The sequence below is a fragment of the Aptenodytes patagonicus genome, chromosome 6 (assembly GCF_965638725.1).
Source record: "Aptenodytes patagonicus chromosome 6, bAptPat1.pri.cur, whole genome shotgun sequence".
Lineage (NCBI taxonomy): Eukaryota > Metazoa > Chordata > Aves > Sphenisciformes > Spheniscidae > Aptenodytes > Aptenodytes patagonicus.
Genome location: NC_134954.1, coordinates 28,264,433 through 28,281,351, shown reverse-complemented (window position 1 = coordinate 28,281,351; position 16,919 = coordinate 28,264,433). Strand labels below are relative to the sequence as shown.

The 16,919-nt window shown below is 37.1% G+C and overlaps 1 protein-coding gene across 2 annotated transcripts in view; it reads right to left on the bottom strand.

The window, feature by feature from the left end:
- Positions 1 to 16,919, bottom strand: part of STAG1 (STAG1 cohesin complex component) — a 200,267-nt gene that overhangs the window by 97,954 nt on the left and 85,394 nt on the right. Inside the window, exon 1 of one of the 2 annotated variants that reach the window (XM_076341727.1) lies at positions 7,280 to 7,339. The exons of the other annotated variant lie outside the window; for it this stretch is intronic. The gene's annotated coding sequence lies outside the window, so the exon portion shown is untranslated. Of the gene's footprint in view, positions 1 to 7,279; positions 7,340 to 16,919 lie in introns of those variants that run through there. 2 annotated transcript variants of the gene reach the window in all.

Genomic DNA, 16,919 nt, shown 5'->3' with positions numbered 1-16,919 from the left:
ACTCTTGACATCTCCTAGGGATGCCAGGGTGGACAAGAGCTCAACACTGCCAAGGAAGTGTCAAGCAAGCATTAAGAGGAGTGAAGATGAAAGCACTTATCAACTCACTGTCATGTCTCATTCTTTCCTCCACTTTTTATGACAGAGTTTACTGGAAGTCATATCAAGCAAAATGAGCATTTCTGCTTATCTGGCAGTAGGTAATAGCTTTGGCCTGACTGCTTTTCTTACTGCCACCTTTCCCCCACTGACCAAAACATAATCCTGTCTGTTTTTCTGGGAAACTGCTTTAACACACTGTAAATATGCTATGAAGACTCTGCTCACAACACATTTCATGGTGTCATCGAAACATTTCGATACTACAATGGTCAATACTATTCAGATTCGTAGTTTTTATAATTAGTGAAAAGCTAAACTCTCCCATTTTAAAGTGAATCCTTAAAATAGAACAGATTGTCAGTAAAATACAATTGAAGGTGTGGAGTGCATTCCTACGGTCTCTGCCTTACTCATGTTGCTACTAGTCTTCTATCCTTTTCTAAACTGAGTTTTACCTCTATCATGAAGCTCCTACTCTGTATTTAGTGAAGAGGATTTAAATTGTCTTAGCCCACTTACAAATTGAGAAGCCTATTCCACTTCACTATTAAGTTCTCAGTTCAAACTTATTCACACGATTGTGTTTTAAAAAGTTTTCTTGCTGACATGTAAGTATATTTCCTTAATGACAAAATTCCAGTTTAACTTTCAGCTAAAGACAGATATCAATTCAACTTGTCAATAATTAATCATGTCACCCAACTTGGCTTTTAAAAGTGAAAAGAAAAAACCTATACAGAGGACACAACATTATTTTCAACTAGAGGAGAGAAAGACTAAAAGGGCCTATGCAAAATTGCATGAATACATGCAAAAAAAAAAAGCTGTGTACAAAACAAGATATAATGTTTCCAGGAGATATAACATACCACAAAATCAGTGGCTTCAAAACATGTATTTATAGCGAGAAGACTAACCAGCTGTAACAGTAAGTCCTGCAAAAGAAAAGTAACAACAAAAATCTCCAAGAGCTTTGTAAGATGTGTAAGCTCTCAAGTTTGAGCAACCACCAACCTTTAAAACCGGGAGTTAAAGAGGGTAGTCTTTGGATGCAGGTTGTCTCATAACTACCTTTTCTCCTGTCAAACAGAAAGTACTAACCACTGCTGGAAATCAGGGAACACCATCATACCAAACACTACACACCAATGGCCTCTTGCATATGGCAATTCTGGTATTTCTATAGGAAAGGGAAGCTTATATGACAGAAACAAGCCACTGCGTAAGTGGTACTACAGCTATAATAGCCCACAGTCATTTAAACACTACTAATGAAAACAAATTACTCACTAGTAAATGGACTCTTGAAATCTAAACTGCTGACAGTTGGTAATAAGTTACATACTTTGTAGTATACTAACTATACTATATAGTCAGTTGTAATCTCTGGTACCTTTATTCACGAAAGCTACACAGCCAATTTTATCCCTTCTCTTTTGGACCACCTGCCCAAACTGAGTAAGCTGCAAGAAAAGTGGTGAGAAAATTGCAGCTCAAGACTAAAGTCAATGGAGTAAAGTAAGCCCACAAGTGTCCTGCCAAAGAAGGATTAATTGTGGGACCTTAAATTCATGGTGACTGATTAGTATCTCTCAACTACACAAATTGGAAAAACAGTAACCAGAAGAAAGATTTATAAAGGCATCAAGATGAAGACACTAGAAGATTTGCACTGGGAAGTATCATATGAAAAAGGCAATGTACTCTTTTGCATTAGCTGAAAGTCAATAGTTGGGATCAGAGCACTGGGAAGTAATCTTGACTGTTGAAATTGTCAAGAGAGGGCAAGTTTAATGAAGACCTTGCAAGGACGGATGATGATTACAGAATAGCTGGATGGGCAGTATTTCTTTCCCTCGACATCATTCAATATGCATTTCCTATACCTTTCTCCCCACTTACCATTTAGATCGTAAGAAATAATCCACTTCTACAATGTCCATAAGTGCAGTTTTTAATTGTCTCAGAAGTGTTAGTGACAAATCTCCGAATGAAAGATGATAAACAAAGACTGAAGTCAAACCATAAAGAGCACATTATTTCTCACTGCTCAACTTGGGTCATGGTACACTTCTGTAACAGTTCATTTACTGTTCCCCGAAGAGAGCTGCCTGAAACTAACCAGAAAGTACTCACACCAGTAAAAAAGTTTATTTTCTGTGGCACATAGGAACATTGAAGTAGATTTTATCTCATTGCAATCAATAGGCATTAATCATTAATCTAAATGGAAGCAGTATTGGTACAGCTGAAGCACATCCAAATAGATGCTGAGACTCCTAAATCCCATCAGGTCTCCTAACTTTCTATTGATTTCTGTGCTTGAAAACGGAAACACTTTACTGAAACCAGAAGTCAGGATTCTAGAAAGACATTAGCCTAAATATTTAGTTAAATTTCAGCTTTCATGGTACATGCAGGAATAGAAAACCCTTTTATCGACTTATTCCCCAGTTCTTCCTTTTGCATGGACTCTGCATTGCCCAACTTCTGCCACCAATGAAGCAGTATTCAAAAGCCAGTATCTTCCTGAAAGACACAGCCCTAATTTGTCCTTAGAACAGCTTTAGATAGTGAACTCTTACTGAATGAATCAGCAAGAATCCCAAGGGGGGGGGAAGAAATATGGCATCATGCAATTAAAACCTTATCAAACAGAGAATCACAGGCAACTCTTAAAAAGAATTCTAATGGTTGGTCTAAGTCTACCTTCCTACAACGAAACCAAACCCAAATATCTGTCAGTTCCCAAAATATGTCTGAATGCATTCTCTGAAATCTCCCTGCAATGTTAATGCCTTACCATTCACCTGATACACAGTATACATTGGAAAAGTGTATTCTCTTGCTGCAGTCCAATTCTTTAATTGACCTTCTGGTTATTAATTTACATACCAGAATATAATTTTGTTACCCTTAATTTTGTTTTACTTATTTTATGCATTGCTCTGATTTTGTCCAACATGCTCCTGCAATTCTTGACCGTTTACCTTTAATTCTTTGATTTTCCACATACCATTTTGATTTTCAGACCATTGCATAGCACGATTCAAACAAGTTGTTCTCTTGCTATAATTCCTATTCCTCCTTTGCTTTGTATTATTTTGCACTTGAGTCTTGAATATAATTTTTTTGGAACAGGAAGCTCTTCTTTTTTTTTTTTCCCTTGGTCATGTTTCCCATGCAGACTTTCCCATGCAGTATCTATTTTTTCAGTATAGTCTCTTCCTCTTCTGAAGACCATTATCATTGCTTTGCCCTTCACTTTGCTCTCACAGAACTAGGAATATTACTATTCTAATGACTGAGCTCATTTAAGTTGCCATCCCAACAATGAGAATTACCTCTAAAGGAGCGTGTTTTCCATTTGTATTCCCCAATCTTCTGTATCAAAAAATTATCACCACCACTTTGTAAGAATTCACTGGACAATCCTTAACTTGCTATATTCTACTCCTTGATGACACCTTGCTAGTTAAAGTCCCTTCATCTCACAATCTACTGTACATCATACAACTCTATATACTGATTAAAAATCAACAATGAAGCTTTTGTGTCTGGCCTTCTTGTTTTGATGGTTCATAGTAGACATCTACAGCAGAAACTCCTAGCTTCTCTCCCCTTCTATCACTGCCTAGACATTTTCAAGAAAGCTATTCTAGATTTCAGAACAAATATAAACGTAAATGTTACACAGGACAAGGATTTAGTGGCAGGCTCCTTTTCCTGAATTTTCAGATCTTGATTTTGCTAAAAATCCTTCCAAGAAGCTTTTTTGAACTAGATGAAGACCAGAAAAGCCATTACAGAGAACTGTGTAAGCCCCACTGCGAGTCTTAAGCAGTATGAGAAACATATGAATAGAACAGTATTCCACCAGATAACAGAGAAAATGACAAATAAAGTAATTTGTTACTTGTCATCGTGAACAGATACTTGAGGGTAGACACATGTTTCTCTACTGTCATGTGATGTTAAAGCTGAGAAAACCTGCAACAAAATATAGGTTCTGGAATGGAGGAAACTTTGGTCGTTACAGTCCTTTCATTGTTCTTATGGCCCTTTTGTGCTCTCTCCTCCCAATGCCTGACTGCCACCTACAGTTCCTACTCTGTGCTCATTTAGATGTTCAATGATGGCATGTACATATAACATACACAGTCATTAACTGAGACAGAAAGAGGCACATTCAAAGGGACCGCTACTAAACCATTTTGAATTTTACCTCCTCCATAATACAAGGCCCAGAAATCTGTTATTGTTCTGGTTTACATAACTTAAACATAAGCAAGAAAACACTTTTTTCTTATTGTCATTCGAAAAATTAGCTGAACTGTTTCTGCTGACCTTTCACAACCAAATTCAGCCTAAAGGAAGACGTCTTGCTCAGTATGGAAGCCTCAATATAATCTCTTAAAGTTTACTAAAATGGAAACTGACTTAAAACAATCAGTAATGTTAATAGTGCCAATAGCTATAAGGAGTATCAATAAAGGATGTAAAAAATGTCAGTACAGCTGGGAGGACTCTAATTTTTTGACTATCATAGGGCTCACTGCATGAAACAGTGGAATTTTAGTATCAAATCCTTGCTATTTCTGATATCCAAATTCAAGGATGATTGCTTCATTTTTAGAGTGAGAACTCTATATTACACTTAGAAGTTCAAAGTTCTGATAGTTGATAACTTTATGTAAATAACCAGTGTTTCATATGATTGGAACTGTTCGTCTCAAAAAACAAAATATTATTTGATCCAGGATATAACAGTGAAGGTAACGATTCCCTCATTACAGGTATGAGAAGAAATACATTGAAGACCATCAGAAATTTTTACAAAGAGGACAATGATCTGTGTCGATGACAATCCAGTTATTTCCCCTTGTTGCAAAAAAAAAAAAAGTACACATTCTTTTAAAAAAGTGATAGAAACTTGATGTCTACTGTAAAGAAACCAAATCCTATGAAATTCCTCGTTCTATTTTTAAAGCTGCTGCCTGATAATTTTATTTGATAAGCCTGGGATTTTTTTTTTTTTTTTTTTTTGCAAAGAGTAACTGTTCCTCTATTTGCCATTCTTTTCCCCATTGCTTGGGTTTTTCTCTGATTTTGTATATCCTTTTGGAAGTGGGATGGTCAGAACGACATTCAATGCTCAAGATGCAGATGCAATGTAAGTTTGAGATATTTCTTTTTTCTTTGTTTCTAATATACAAACACATAAATTTGTCCTTTATTTCTAATTCTTAACCGCCTCTCAGAGCACTGCCAAGCAAAGAGGTTATATTTTCAAATTATTCACAATGACAGCAGGCTCCAGGAGCAAAACATTAGTAACTACAGCTTATCACTGCATATGTGGAACCAGACTTTGGCTGCATGCTGTCAGAAGTTACCCAAATCCAGCAATATAAACATAGGTAGTTTGGAGGTAGAACTGAAAGTTGTGTAAGATACAACAATGTAAATATTTGAAATAAGTCCATTTAGGTATATCTACTCTTTCAGAGTGCTTTTATCAAAGACTTTTCACATCTAGACTCACCCATCACCTGCGCTGTTAACATGCAACCACATAAGCTTCCCTCTGTAATGACAGAGGCCCAGTGTGGGCCTAAGCTCTTCCCCCATCTTGGGTGGGGATCTTATCTGTGTGTATAAATACTTGATGGGAGGGCGCAAAGGCAATGGGGCCAGACACTTCTCAGTGGTGCCCAGTGACAGGAGAAGGGCCAGACAATCCAAACATGAGCACATCAATAGAGCTTAACTGTGTAAGCATTTTTGTAGCCAAGGGCAGAGTCAAAATATTACTGCCATCGCTAACAACAGGCATTGTAACTGTGCCTATGTTCATTGCGCACAGCCCTAGTCCCAGGCTGTTAGGCTAGTTATCAACATGTTATGAGTACCTATGTGAACTGAAGCTTGGTACCAGGTGTCTCTTTGTTATAATGCACAGTTCAAGTGTGGGATGATATAACAGCAAAGGCCTTGAAAATATGCAATCTGCCTGATAAAGTGATTTCAGCTAAGACCAATTGCTTTGTACCAGTACTTTGTACTTATAATGTACCATTATACTCTCTTTGTGCTTTCTACAATATTTCACAGCAATTACAATAAACCCCAGAGCAGTTTCAGAAATACTGAGTACTCCTTGAAGGAAAAATAATGAATCTCTGTTCCACCATACTGGAAGAGGCTTCATGTACTACAGGTTCTTTATTATGCATTCTTCTGGATAGCTAAAAGGTTTAATCCACCAGTTTTGAAAGTAATAAACAGATAATTACTATTTTAAAATGGATTATTTATCCTTGTTCTGTTTCCTTTGATTTTTATCAAATGTTTATCCACGCAAGGACAAACTCACAGCTACTTATTTTCCTTAGAAGTCTAGAATTGTAGAGTAATTTCATTTGGCAGGATTCCTGACTGTCAGCTAGTCCAAACCCGTCCCAAAGCAGGGCCAATTAGATCAGGCTGCCCAGGTGAGTTTTGAGTATGTCCCAGAATGGTGATCCCACAGCCTCCCTGAGGCCTTATGCCTCCAGTACTTGACCATGTCATGACAAAAATGTTTTCCCTTATGTCAAACTGGAATTTCCCATGTTTCAACTTGTATCTGTTAACTGTCATCCTATTACTATGGATTTGCATGAAGAGTCTGGCTTCACCTTCTCTCTAGTCTTTCGTTATTTGAAGAAAGCAGTAAGATCTCCCTTTGGCCTTCTCTTCTTGAGATTGAGCAACTCTGTTCTCTCAGCTTCTCCTCACTCAGGAGAGTGAGGACTCCACTGAAGGCCTTCTGGAAATCCAGGCAGACTCTTTTAACCACATCACACTTATCCACATTTCCTGCTTCAAAGAACTTCAAGCTCTCTTTCATAGAAATGATCCACCAAGGACATCCACTTCAGCGTCCATCCATTCACTTCAAAAGGTCCACCATTCCTTCTACTTTCTATGAATGTGCTTGTCCCGCCAGGTTCACACTGACAAGACAGCTCAGCAGTAGACTCACAGACATACCATCAACCTTCAACGCCCCTTCATACACGTTTTTGCCAAAGGGTATTTTCTTTATCAGAGAAACAAATTTCTTGTTAGTCAATGTCTACATTTCTCCCAATATATAAAACAAAACTCCGTAAAACATGGTACCTCCACTTACCAGGAAGCTAGGAGGCAAAAGACAATCACAGGAGGATTATATAGCCAGGGTCCACCCTCTTTCCCTCAGTCTTTCTGCTTCCCCTGATGAAGTTTTGATCCTTTCCTCAGTCCTCTGTTACTCTTATTTCTAGCCCTATTTCTCAGTGTTTCTCAGAAGTAGTAAAGAAGGGAAGATGAAAGAGAAATCCTAAAAAAAATTACAAAAAGAGAAGTAATTATCTAGAGATCTTCAACTGATGTGACAGGGTCTAGACTCCACAAAAAAAAGAATCTCATAAGAAAGAAAACAAAGCAACAACAAAAAAGGAAAAACACAATCCTTTACAGCACTGTTCTTCCCTCAAAGCAATAGGCCAGGCCTTTCTGCGGGCTGTGCCACACCCGGGTGTTGCCAAAGATCTGACAGAACTCAGCAGGCCAAAAAAGCAGTCCCCTGCAGCTATTGAAGGACCACCATACTCTGGCTTCTCATTTACCTGCCTCTTGTCCCTTGAGACAACTGATCTTGCTTTATTTACCTCAAGGAAGCTACTGTTAACTGCATGAGATCTTTTCAAATATGGCTCTGAAGAAATACACTTGGTACAGGTCCTCTACAATTTTACTTAAACTGTTTGCTGCTCCAATATGTGGAAGGAAAGTATAAGGCATAAAAGGAGTGTCTGCGTTTGCAGCATCTATAAAGTGCCAAATCTTATTGGCAATAGCACCACCAAACAGACCAAAATAGCTCCAGGTTTCCCATAGCCGATCCTTACTTTTCAGAATTCCCCAGTCACCACTCTGAGAGCCACCAGGCAAACACTGACTGGTATCTTCCCATATCATTTATTTGTTGGAAAAAAATCAGACATGTTAAACAACAGTAAAATAGATACTTTGTAAGCACTGTAAACAGAGCTGCAGCAGAAAGCTGAAGAACTTTAACAGCCGGTTTGATGAAAGCTGCTGTGCTTCATAAAATAAGATTGGAGATATAGAAATGTCTTTGAAACAACTTATATCTAAAAAATTTGATTTCCCTCATTAAATGAAAGCCACCATCTATCTGAAAAGTTTCTATGCTTTTTTTATTAATCTGAAAGAAGGAAATGAGACTTCTGTGCATTTCTGTCTGTAAGTATGCTACTTAATAAATTCTGAACTATTTGTTTAAACCAAATCTGACTGATCTTGGATATAAAACGCTCCAATAAATTTTACAAAAGCAGGTAGTTGAATAGAAGCCAAAGAGGTCACTCAGGCACAGTATGAACCATGACCTCAATCTCTGTTAATCTCTCTCAGCCTCTGACTGAGGCTGGAGAAAGACAGGGACACTCACATTGTCAATGCTGCTGCTTCTTCAAGAGAAGCTTCAACTGGAGAACACCAACCTCTTCCCCAGCAGTGTTTGTCTATATAGCTTATTCAGTTTCCAAAAAGTTTCAAGCTGCTTCTAAATCTTTTTTAGAGTTACATGGCATTCAGAACATCATCTCTCATAAAGAGTAGCTGATACTTCATGAGTACATTCAACAGCTTTTGTATAATTCAGTAAAGTGGATCAACACAGATACACTAGGAATCACTCTTCATTAGTTCTGCTTCTCATGAAATCACTTAGAATATATTAAAGACTAAAGTAGTTACTGACCACGATCTGTGAAAAGACAATGCAAATTTAGCTGAGCTGGCTCAAAGCAATGCCTTTATCTTTCTCTCTCCTCATTTAAAAAGTATGCAAGATGAGAGAAGTTCTCCTTTTTCACATACTTATTTTTCCTGCTTTGCTAGGAAAAAAAAATTCTGTTTTCTCTTATTTGTTAGCTTTTTATTTTTTGACTATCTGAACACATATATGGAGGTCTTTGTCTAAGGAAATACAAAGAATTTAAGAAATCACATGCAAAAAATACAAAATCTTTGTGCTTAGAAACTAAAGCAAAAATCAAGAAGTGCCAAACTTAAGATGCTCAGTGCAACCTTGATTTAATCTCTGTGTGTGTAAACTTTGATGAGTCACCAACTTACAGGCTGTCTACTATTCTGTCTAGCTTCATTAGCAATAGAAAATAGAACTGTTTTGGAAGTGAACAGGAGTTGTGCAGGTGAAATTGTTGTATCTTGGATGTGTACAGCTCTTGCTACAGCCAATGAACTAGGTAGGGAAGTGCAGGAAGAAAGAGGGTGGTCTTACAAAAGGAATTGATAGGATGCTGCAGACTGCTATTTTCTTTCACTTCTGAGTTCCTGTAAGAGCCTGGACAATTTGAACTATTTCAAAGATGGTCCACAACGACACATTCTCCATTTTCCAGGTATCTATCTTGCAGACTCATGGATGAATTTACAAAAGTGCAGCATACCAACAATTGTAACTGCATGTACACTGACTGTAACGCCTTCTTTCGGGTATGTAAAAAACCCTAAACTGAAAGGAAAAAAAAAAAAGGCGGGGGGGGAGGGAGAGCTTGAATTAGCCCTTCCTTACCAGAGAGGGTAAGGAAGAGGGCTTAGGCTAGAGTCCTGCTTTATCCTTATTGCAAATATATATCTATTATACAAAATTAAGAACTTAAAGTTCATGGAATGGAAACTTGAAGAAATCTAGGTATTCCGAGACTGGTCATTAACCAATTTGAAGAGGAGTAGGAAATCAGTAACAGCTATGGTTTAAACATGTAATACGTTATCTGAAAAAAACTCCCCACATGGAGTAGCACAGATACTGTATCTGCTGTCTCAAAAGCTTTTTATATCAATGACACTGTGCCTGGACTAGCCATTCACAGAGCAGAGGCAGGATCTTTATTTACAAGGGATTTACAAAGAAAAACTAGATGAAACTCTATAGAAAAAAGCCCTTGAGGAAAACTTGTTTTTTAATTGGAACTTGGCTACTACAGAAAAATAAGAGGAAGCATCATATTAAAAGTGAAGTTAAAACAACACAATGAATAGTTGCTCAACATGTTTTGGCATGGGTAAGAGAACAAGAGAGCACATACTAGAGCCAAAAATCAGTAAAAGTCTGGATACGCTTGTAAAGTTATAATGCAAGAGGGAACTGTCACCTCAGAACTGAGAAAAGATAAACTGCTGGAACACACACAGATCACAAGAAGCATTGACAAGACAAATATAAGTGGGAATGTGGAAAAAGGCACAGAAAACTGAGAAAGCTCAACATATAACTTGTTTCTCAACGGTGGGTGTCTAGTATTCACTAAGGAGTATTTGAGAGCAAAATGTAAAAAAAGATACACCTATGTAAACTTAATAATACTAGAAAAACAAAACTTTACATAAGTGATAAAGCACCAAGTACTGAAAAGACTGCTGAAGACTAATAGTAATAAATAGCAGATGAAATAGAAGAGGGAATGAAGAGTTCGAGTGCATTAATTAACACAAAGATAGTGGACTCAAGGGGAAAAATTAATCAAGTGCCACCAAGGAAAAAGGAAAGAAGAAAGACACAGAGAAGCATTGCAAGTAAGGCAGGTTTAATCTGGAAAATGGCTTAAATCCTTATTTACAATCTCCTCTCAGATTGTTTTGGATCCTCTACCTTACAAATTTTACTATCAGAATTAGTTGAAATGGTGTGTTTTGCTCAAATTAAAAATGGCCCTATAAATACATCAAGTTTTATCATGCCATTAATACTATTCTTTGTAGATATCCAAATGCAAAACACCACTTACGCAGCGACAGAATAAAGCAGCCACCTTACTCCTCTGGTTGTGTCTTACAGCTTGGTGAAAAAATCCTTAAAACACAAAGCAGTACTTGGGTAAAGTAAAATATTTTAACATAACCTACAGCTAATGTTTTATTTTGTAAAGAGCATTTAGTTTTCTCAATATTTTGTAACAAACCACTCAATTTTTTTTTTCTTCTTATTTTTTTCCCCCTGCTTTCAGCACTTTAGGCAATCCTTCCTTTTAAGGTTTCTCAGTGCTCCCTCTCCCCCACTATCAGTTTAAGATGTCGGGAAATCTTGATATCAGGATGTCTTTACTGTAATATGCTCACATTTTTAAGTTTAACCATAATGTTGAATTTTCTGTACAGTACCCATTTTTTTTGGCATAACTACATTCTCAGCTGTAACTCCATGTCAACATAGACTCTTGTCTAGTAATTGCTTTGTTGTCCTTCCCACATGAAATTTTCCTTGAAGTCCACAATAAAAACACCAAAGGGTGTTATACTATGGATCAAGTACTTGATGAGAATATTAAAAAACTGAGTTACATTTTTAATTTATGGCCTTGTTCAGCAATATATTCTGGCTCTATCATTCTGTGCTTACAGCAGCCCCACAACTTACTTATCAGATGAAATGAGTATACTGCTATTTTGACTGTTGAAGCAAAGCTAAACCACTGGGATGTACACCTGTCTGCCTCTCTCTTCTCCTGCTTCCTAAGCTCATCTGTGTAGATGTGCCCTCACAAAACATATTCCCTTCTTGTAATTTTTGGAATCCATAATTTCTTCCTTTTGCCTTATACTTTCCTGCATTTAAAGGCACTAGTTTACCTCTTCATCCTTCATTCCACTGTTACACGTTTCAGTTTCCCGTTCTCCCTGAATTGTCCCTATTAATGAGATCTCATGCATGTAATTAATTTTTTTCTAGGATACTTAGTACTTTTTTTCTGTTATTACACACTGATAAGAACTAAAGAAATGCATAGAGGATTGCCCATTTTCAAAATGCCTGCCACCTTACATTGTTTCCATGAGATCAAAGTCTCAAAATACCTAAGGGTTAAATGCATTTTTCAAAATAGTGCAATGTCTCTCACTGTTTCTAAACAGAATGAACTGCAAGCTTTGCTCAACACAGGCAGGCAGAAAGGAACACTACCAAGGGCGAGGAGTGCAGATGCTCACCTTTCCCAAGAGCAGCTTGTTGCCTAGTCTTCCTTCAGAGCACTAGGAAACACCAGCCACTCAGATCAATTCTGTGTGTATTTCCCTGAAAGAAAGCTAGGGGATATCCATCTGTGCATTCATCTGTGCATGTTAAATCTAAATCTAAGCCCTGCAGTTTCTCTCTAACTTGTCTCACATCTTCACAGCTCGGGTATTAAACCTGGTCCATAGTATCGCTCTTGATTTTATAACCTACCATAATCAGAGCAAAGCCAATGCAAGTGAGCTCAACTATTAATACTGTATGCTACAGTGAATACACTTTACAATCAACACAGTGTACCATACTAATATGCATTACATTATACTGTACTATACTAATATTACTGTAGTACACAGTTGAGATCAATTAATTTACTCACTTTGAATGTTAAAATTCTTCCTTCCTTCCCCAACCTCTGATTATTTTTTCTCCCTAAAATGTATTAAACACCTCTGTAATCACGGAGTTAAGTTTACTAAGCTACTATTCATGCACAAAAGCCCTGTCAAAACTAAATCCAACTTTAATTTTATATCCCAATTAAGGAGGTAAAAGAAATAATTATGGCATTATATACATAATATGCAAAGTAGCACTACAAAGTAATCACTGGCCAAAGTATCAGACAACCAAAGCAATAAAGTAATATACCAAGTTAAACTAACTGACAATTGTTATAGGCCACCCTGTCTTTCTCAAGGCCAAACAGCTTATACCCAACAGTTATGACTCCACTCCAATAACACCTTGCGAACTGGTGAACCCAGCCACTGCCCCTTATCAGCAGACTGTTCACATCAAGGCCTCATTTGAATGCAGATATCTCAGAAACTTAGGGTAGAAGTTGACCGTCACAGCTGAGTTAGCGGGTAAGAACCATGGGACCTAAGATTAGGTCATAAATATCATATGAATGCAGTTTCACTCTTTGATCTTAATTGGTGCATTTTTAATACAAAGAAGTAACTGAAATGAAATGAAAAAGAGTGGCAAAAAGAGGGTTATGAGAAGTCTCTACAAAATTCCATGTGGGACAGAGAAGATGTATATGGAACGATTTGTTACATCTCAAAAAAAAAATCCCAAGGAAGTAGCCAGTGAACTATCAGAGAGCTAAATAAAGTGATTTTTCCACACAGCACATAACTGAAGTATAATCCTACTGTTACAGACTACCATGGAAACCAGAAAAAAAAAAAGGGTTGAAAATTAGATATCAAACAAATTTGAGAGTGAGAACATCCTTCACTGCTATTAGACAAAATGGTTTGCAAGTGCTTATAATGGGCCTGGGCTGGTATCTTTCCTGTTTGCAACATTCTTCTGTAGGCAGCTACAAGCGGAGCAGACAGACAGGACACACAGAGTGTTTAAAAATCTTCAGAACACAAGTGTACTCTCCCACCACAAAAAAAAAAGTATCTGTTTGGCAGAAGTATAAGCAACTCCAAATGTACACATCATAAATTAAACTCTAAGCCATGGATTTAGTTATAAATTGTCAAAAAACATATTCAATAGTGAGACATCATATGATATAAGGGAGAATAAGCTGTATTCTGCATACAGCACCAGTAAGTCAAATTTCTGCATCAACTACAAACCTTCGCTATCTTGATGCTAACCCCAGAAGACTGGTGTCTCTGGGAGGGGGGGGGAATCACATTAATAACAAATTTTGAGAACAGAAGGCAAACTAACTCATCCAGGTTTTCTGGATCATTATCATTAAGATTAAACCCTTTGTAACTCAGATAAAGAATTCAAGACAGTTTGAATCTCTTATGATTCCTTTGTTAATCAGGCCTTAAAATTCCAATCTTTTACTGAAATACTCACAAGTGGCACCAGGAATTGAGTGGCATATATTTTCTTCTGTATATTAGTGGAAAGGATTACATCTTCGGGAAGCAAATTCAGTGGTGACTGGTTGAAAAGACAGTTCAACAGCTGCTTGGCAAATTACAAATCAAAGTGCTGCCAATCCATAAACTCGATCTTCTCATAATTCAGAGCAAAAAGCTACTCCATCACTGGTCACTTACCCAACTCACCAAATAATAAAGCAAGATATGAAAACAAACTTATACCTTTCCTCTGAACCTGAATACGTTAGTGTATGTGATTCTCTACTTTGAACTGCAAAAATCAGTTAAGATTTTTGGTTTGTTAGGCCATAGTTTTAGAATAACCACCTCACTGCAGATTAGAAGTAACTTGTCTTCAAAGGCTCTAAAGAAAGAATTTTAATGATTTCCACTGTATTCCCCACTGATGTTTGCTTCACAAGAACTGAGAATCTTCAGCTGGCTCTAAACTATAAGTAAAACCTTAAGACAGGAAATTCTTGTTACAAGACTTGGAGTTAAGAGTAGAAAGGTCACTTAGGAACTTGACTGGCCCAGCAACTGTTGTTGTTTCCACTCACCTACAGTTTCAGAATCCAAAACTGACACAGGTCACAAGATCAGAGAGGCTGATTTACAGTTGCAGTTAGGATGGCATGGGATTCAATGCCTTTCTTGGTTAACAAAAAAGTCTGAAGGGAATACTTCAAGGACTCTGGTTGAGCTCACTTCAAGCAAAAGTCATGTGAGCAATATCCTTGGAACCAAAGGAGCTCCCTAGAAATACACTGTCGTACACACAGCCACTTAGTACAGTATGAATTCAGTGGGAAACACATATGCTCTAGTTGTCAAGATTCTCCATTTCTTTTGGTTCATAACTTCAGAAAGAAAAAGGGGACTCTTGATAAATCCACCTCTAACTGGAGGAAATTATCCCCATAACATGTTACGGGGATCCGTGGAAATATACCTGACCTCACCTGTGTGGGGTGGTTTTTTTTTATTTTTCAGTCTTCCCCACCATAAGGAAAAAACTAGCTGTCTAAAAGGCAGCCTGTGAGAACACAGGAGTAACAGCAATCTTTTGTTAACCTCAGAAGATACTCTTTTCTTGAGATGCAGCTGCCTCCTCTTCATCAATGAAAAAAAAAGTCACTTTGAATGGCTAATTAAACTGACTTGAAGAATGTAAGATAAAAATCAAAAAGGGGCAAAAATGGTTTGAATCAACAAATTGAAAATCCACTACCACCACCTAATCCTCAAAACAATTATCTGCTAAACTATTTGGAAAAAAGGTATTTTTTCCATCAAATATATATATATAATCTCCTGTTACAGTTCTCAATTTAATAAATATAATGCTACTTAGCAGCACTGCTAGGTCCCTCTGAAATGTCCTTATTATACAATTGCATAATTAAAGTCACTTGCATGATATTCCATTTCCCTATATAAACCATGTTATGTACTTATTAATCAGCTTTGGTCTCCCAAAATGAAAATTTAGTCCCTTCTTTTAATAGTTGGCCATGTAACAATTTTCTCAACAGCTTTTGTGCAGACCTGCTTTACCACATTACTTTGTTCTTATGTTTAAGAGATGCCAGTACACTGCAACAATATGGCTTTCTTTTAGAGAGAATGTAGTATCTTCCATTTTCTTCTAGGTATCTTATTTAATTCATTAATTTTATTGTTATCCAACTTCCTGGACTCTGAAGTATTACTCCCACCTCTGCCCCCAGAGACAAATTAAACCTCTGTAAAACTCCAGTCTGTCCTCCCTCTGGAAGAAAAACTGTCTTTAATGAAGGTTACATACTTTTGCTGGTAGTTCAATGATTTTATTCCTAAATCGTTTCTAAGTCTAGGAGTGTGATCTGATCAGGTCTTGATTCTCACTTCATTAGCTTATTTCAGGATCTCTTTTTTTGAGTTTTGTGATAATACTTCCAAAACAATTTTTAGGACATCAGTAGATTAGGTTTGGTTGTGGGTTTTTTTTTTTTTGGGGGGGGGGGGGGGGGGGCAGGGAGCGGGGAGATGGCAGGTGGAGGGGTTGGTTCTGTATCTGGTTCTGCATCTGGATGACAGAGAAAGTTTTGGTAAGAGGGACTCTGTAGTTACCCTGTTTACAGCCCTGTGTAGTTGTGTAAATAGGAGCTCAATTCAATCACTAAAATAAAACTGTAATTTGATTGAGCTGCAGCATGTAAGTTACAAAAATATTCACAACTTCCCTTAAAAATGCTTGACAGAGAATTTTCTGCATTTCAGATAAAACTGTGCAAATTCTTAACGGCCCTCTGTTCAAATATGTACCTCCATTTCTCATACACCACATCTCCCGTGATCATTTATGTATTTAGTATCCTTTTGCTTGAGATACCTATCCATCATCACCTGTGGTAAGAAATGATACAAAATAAATCATTTAGTCTTTCTGAAACTTCCAGTATTCATTGACTGCTCTTTCTATACATTGATAATCCAAGCAGATTAATTTTTAGGCAGGTGTCTTATTCCCAATAGTTTTAAAGAACTTCTTGCTACTTAGTTTTATTAAATTTCAAGAACAATCACTTCATAGCAATTCTTTTTAAACCACCATCATTTTTTGGTTATATCTCAGAAATTTATCACCGCTACCTCTTATCACGGAGCTACTTGCATTACTTCATGGTTCAATTCATATAGTTGGCTAAATAATCTTGATCCAGGAGTCTGTGCTGGGAATAAACATAGCCAATAGGAAATGTATGCTTGTCATACCAAATTAGATCTGAAGTAAAACTTGTTTTAGTGGTTTAATCCTTGAGAATTTTGGGATCTGATAATTTCTAGAGTCTAAAAAAAAAGGTTATTTCCAATAA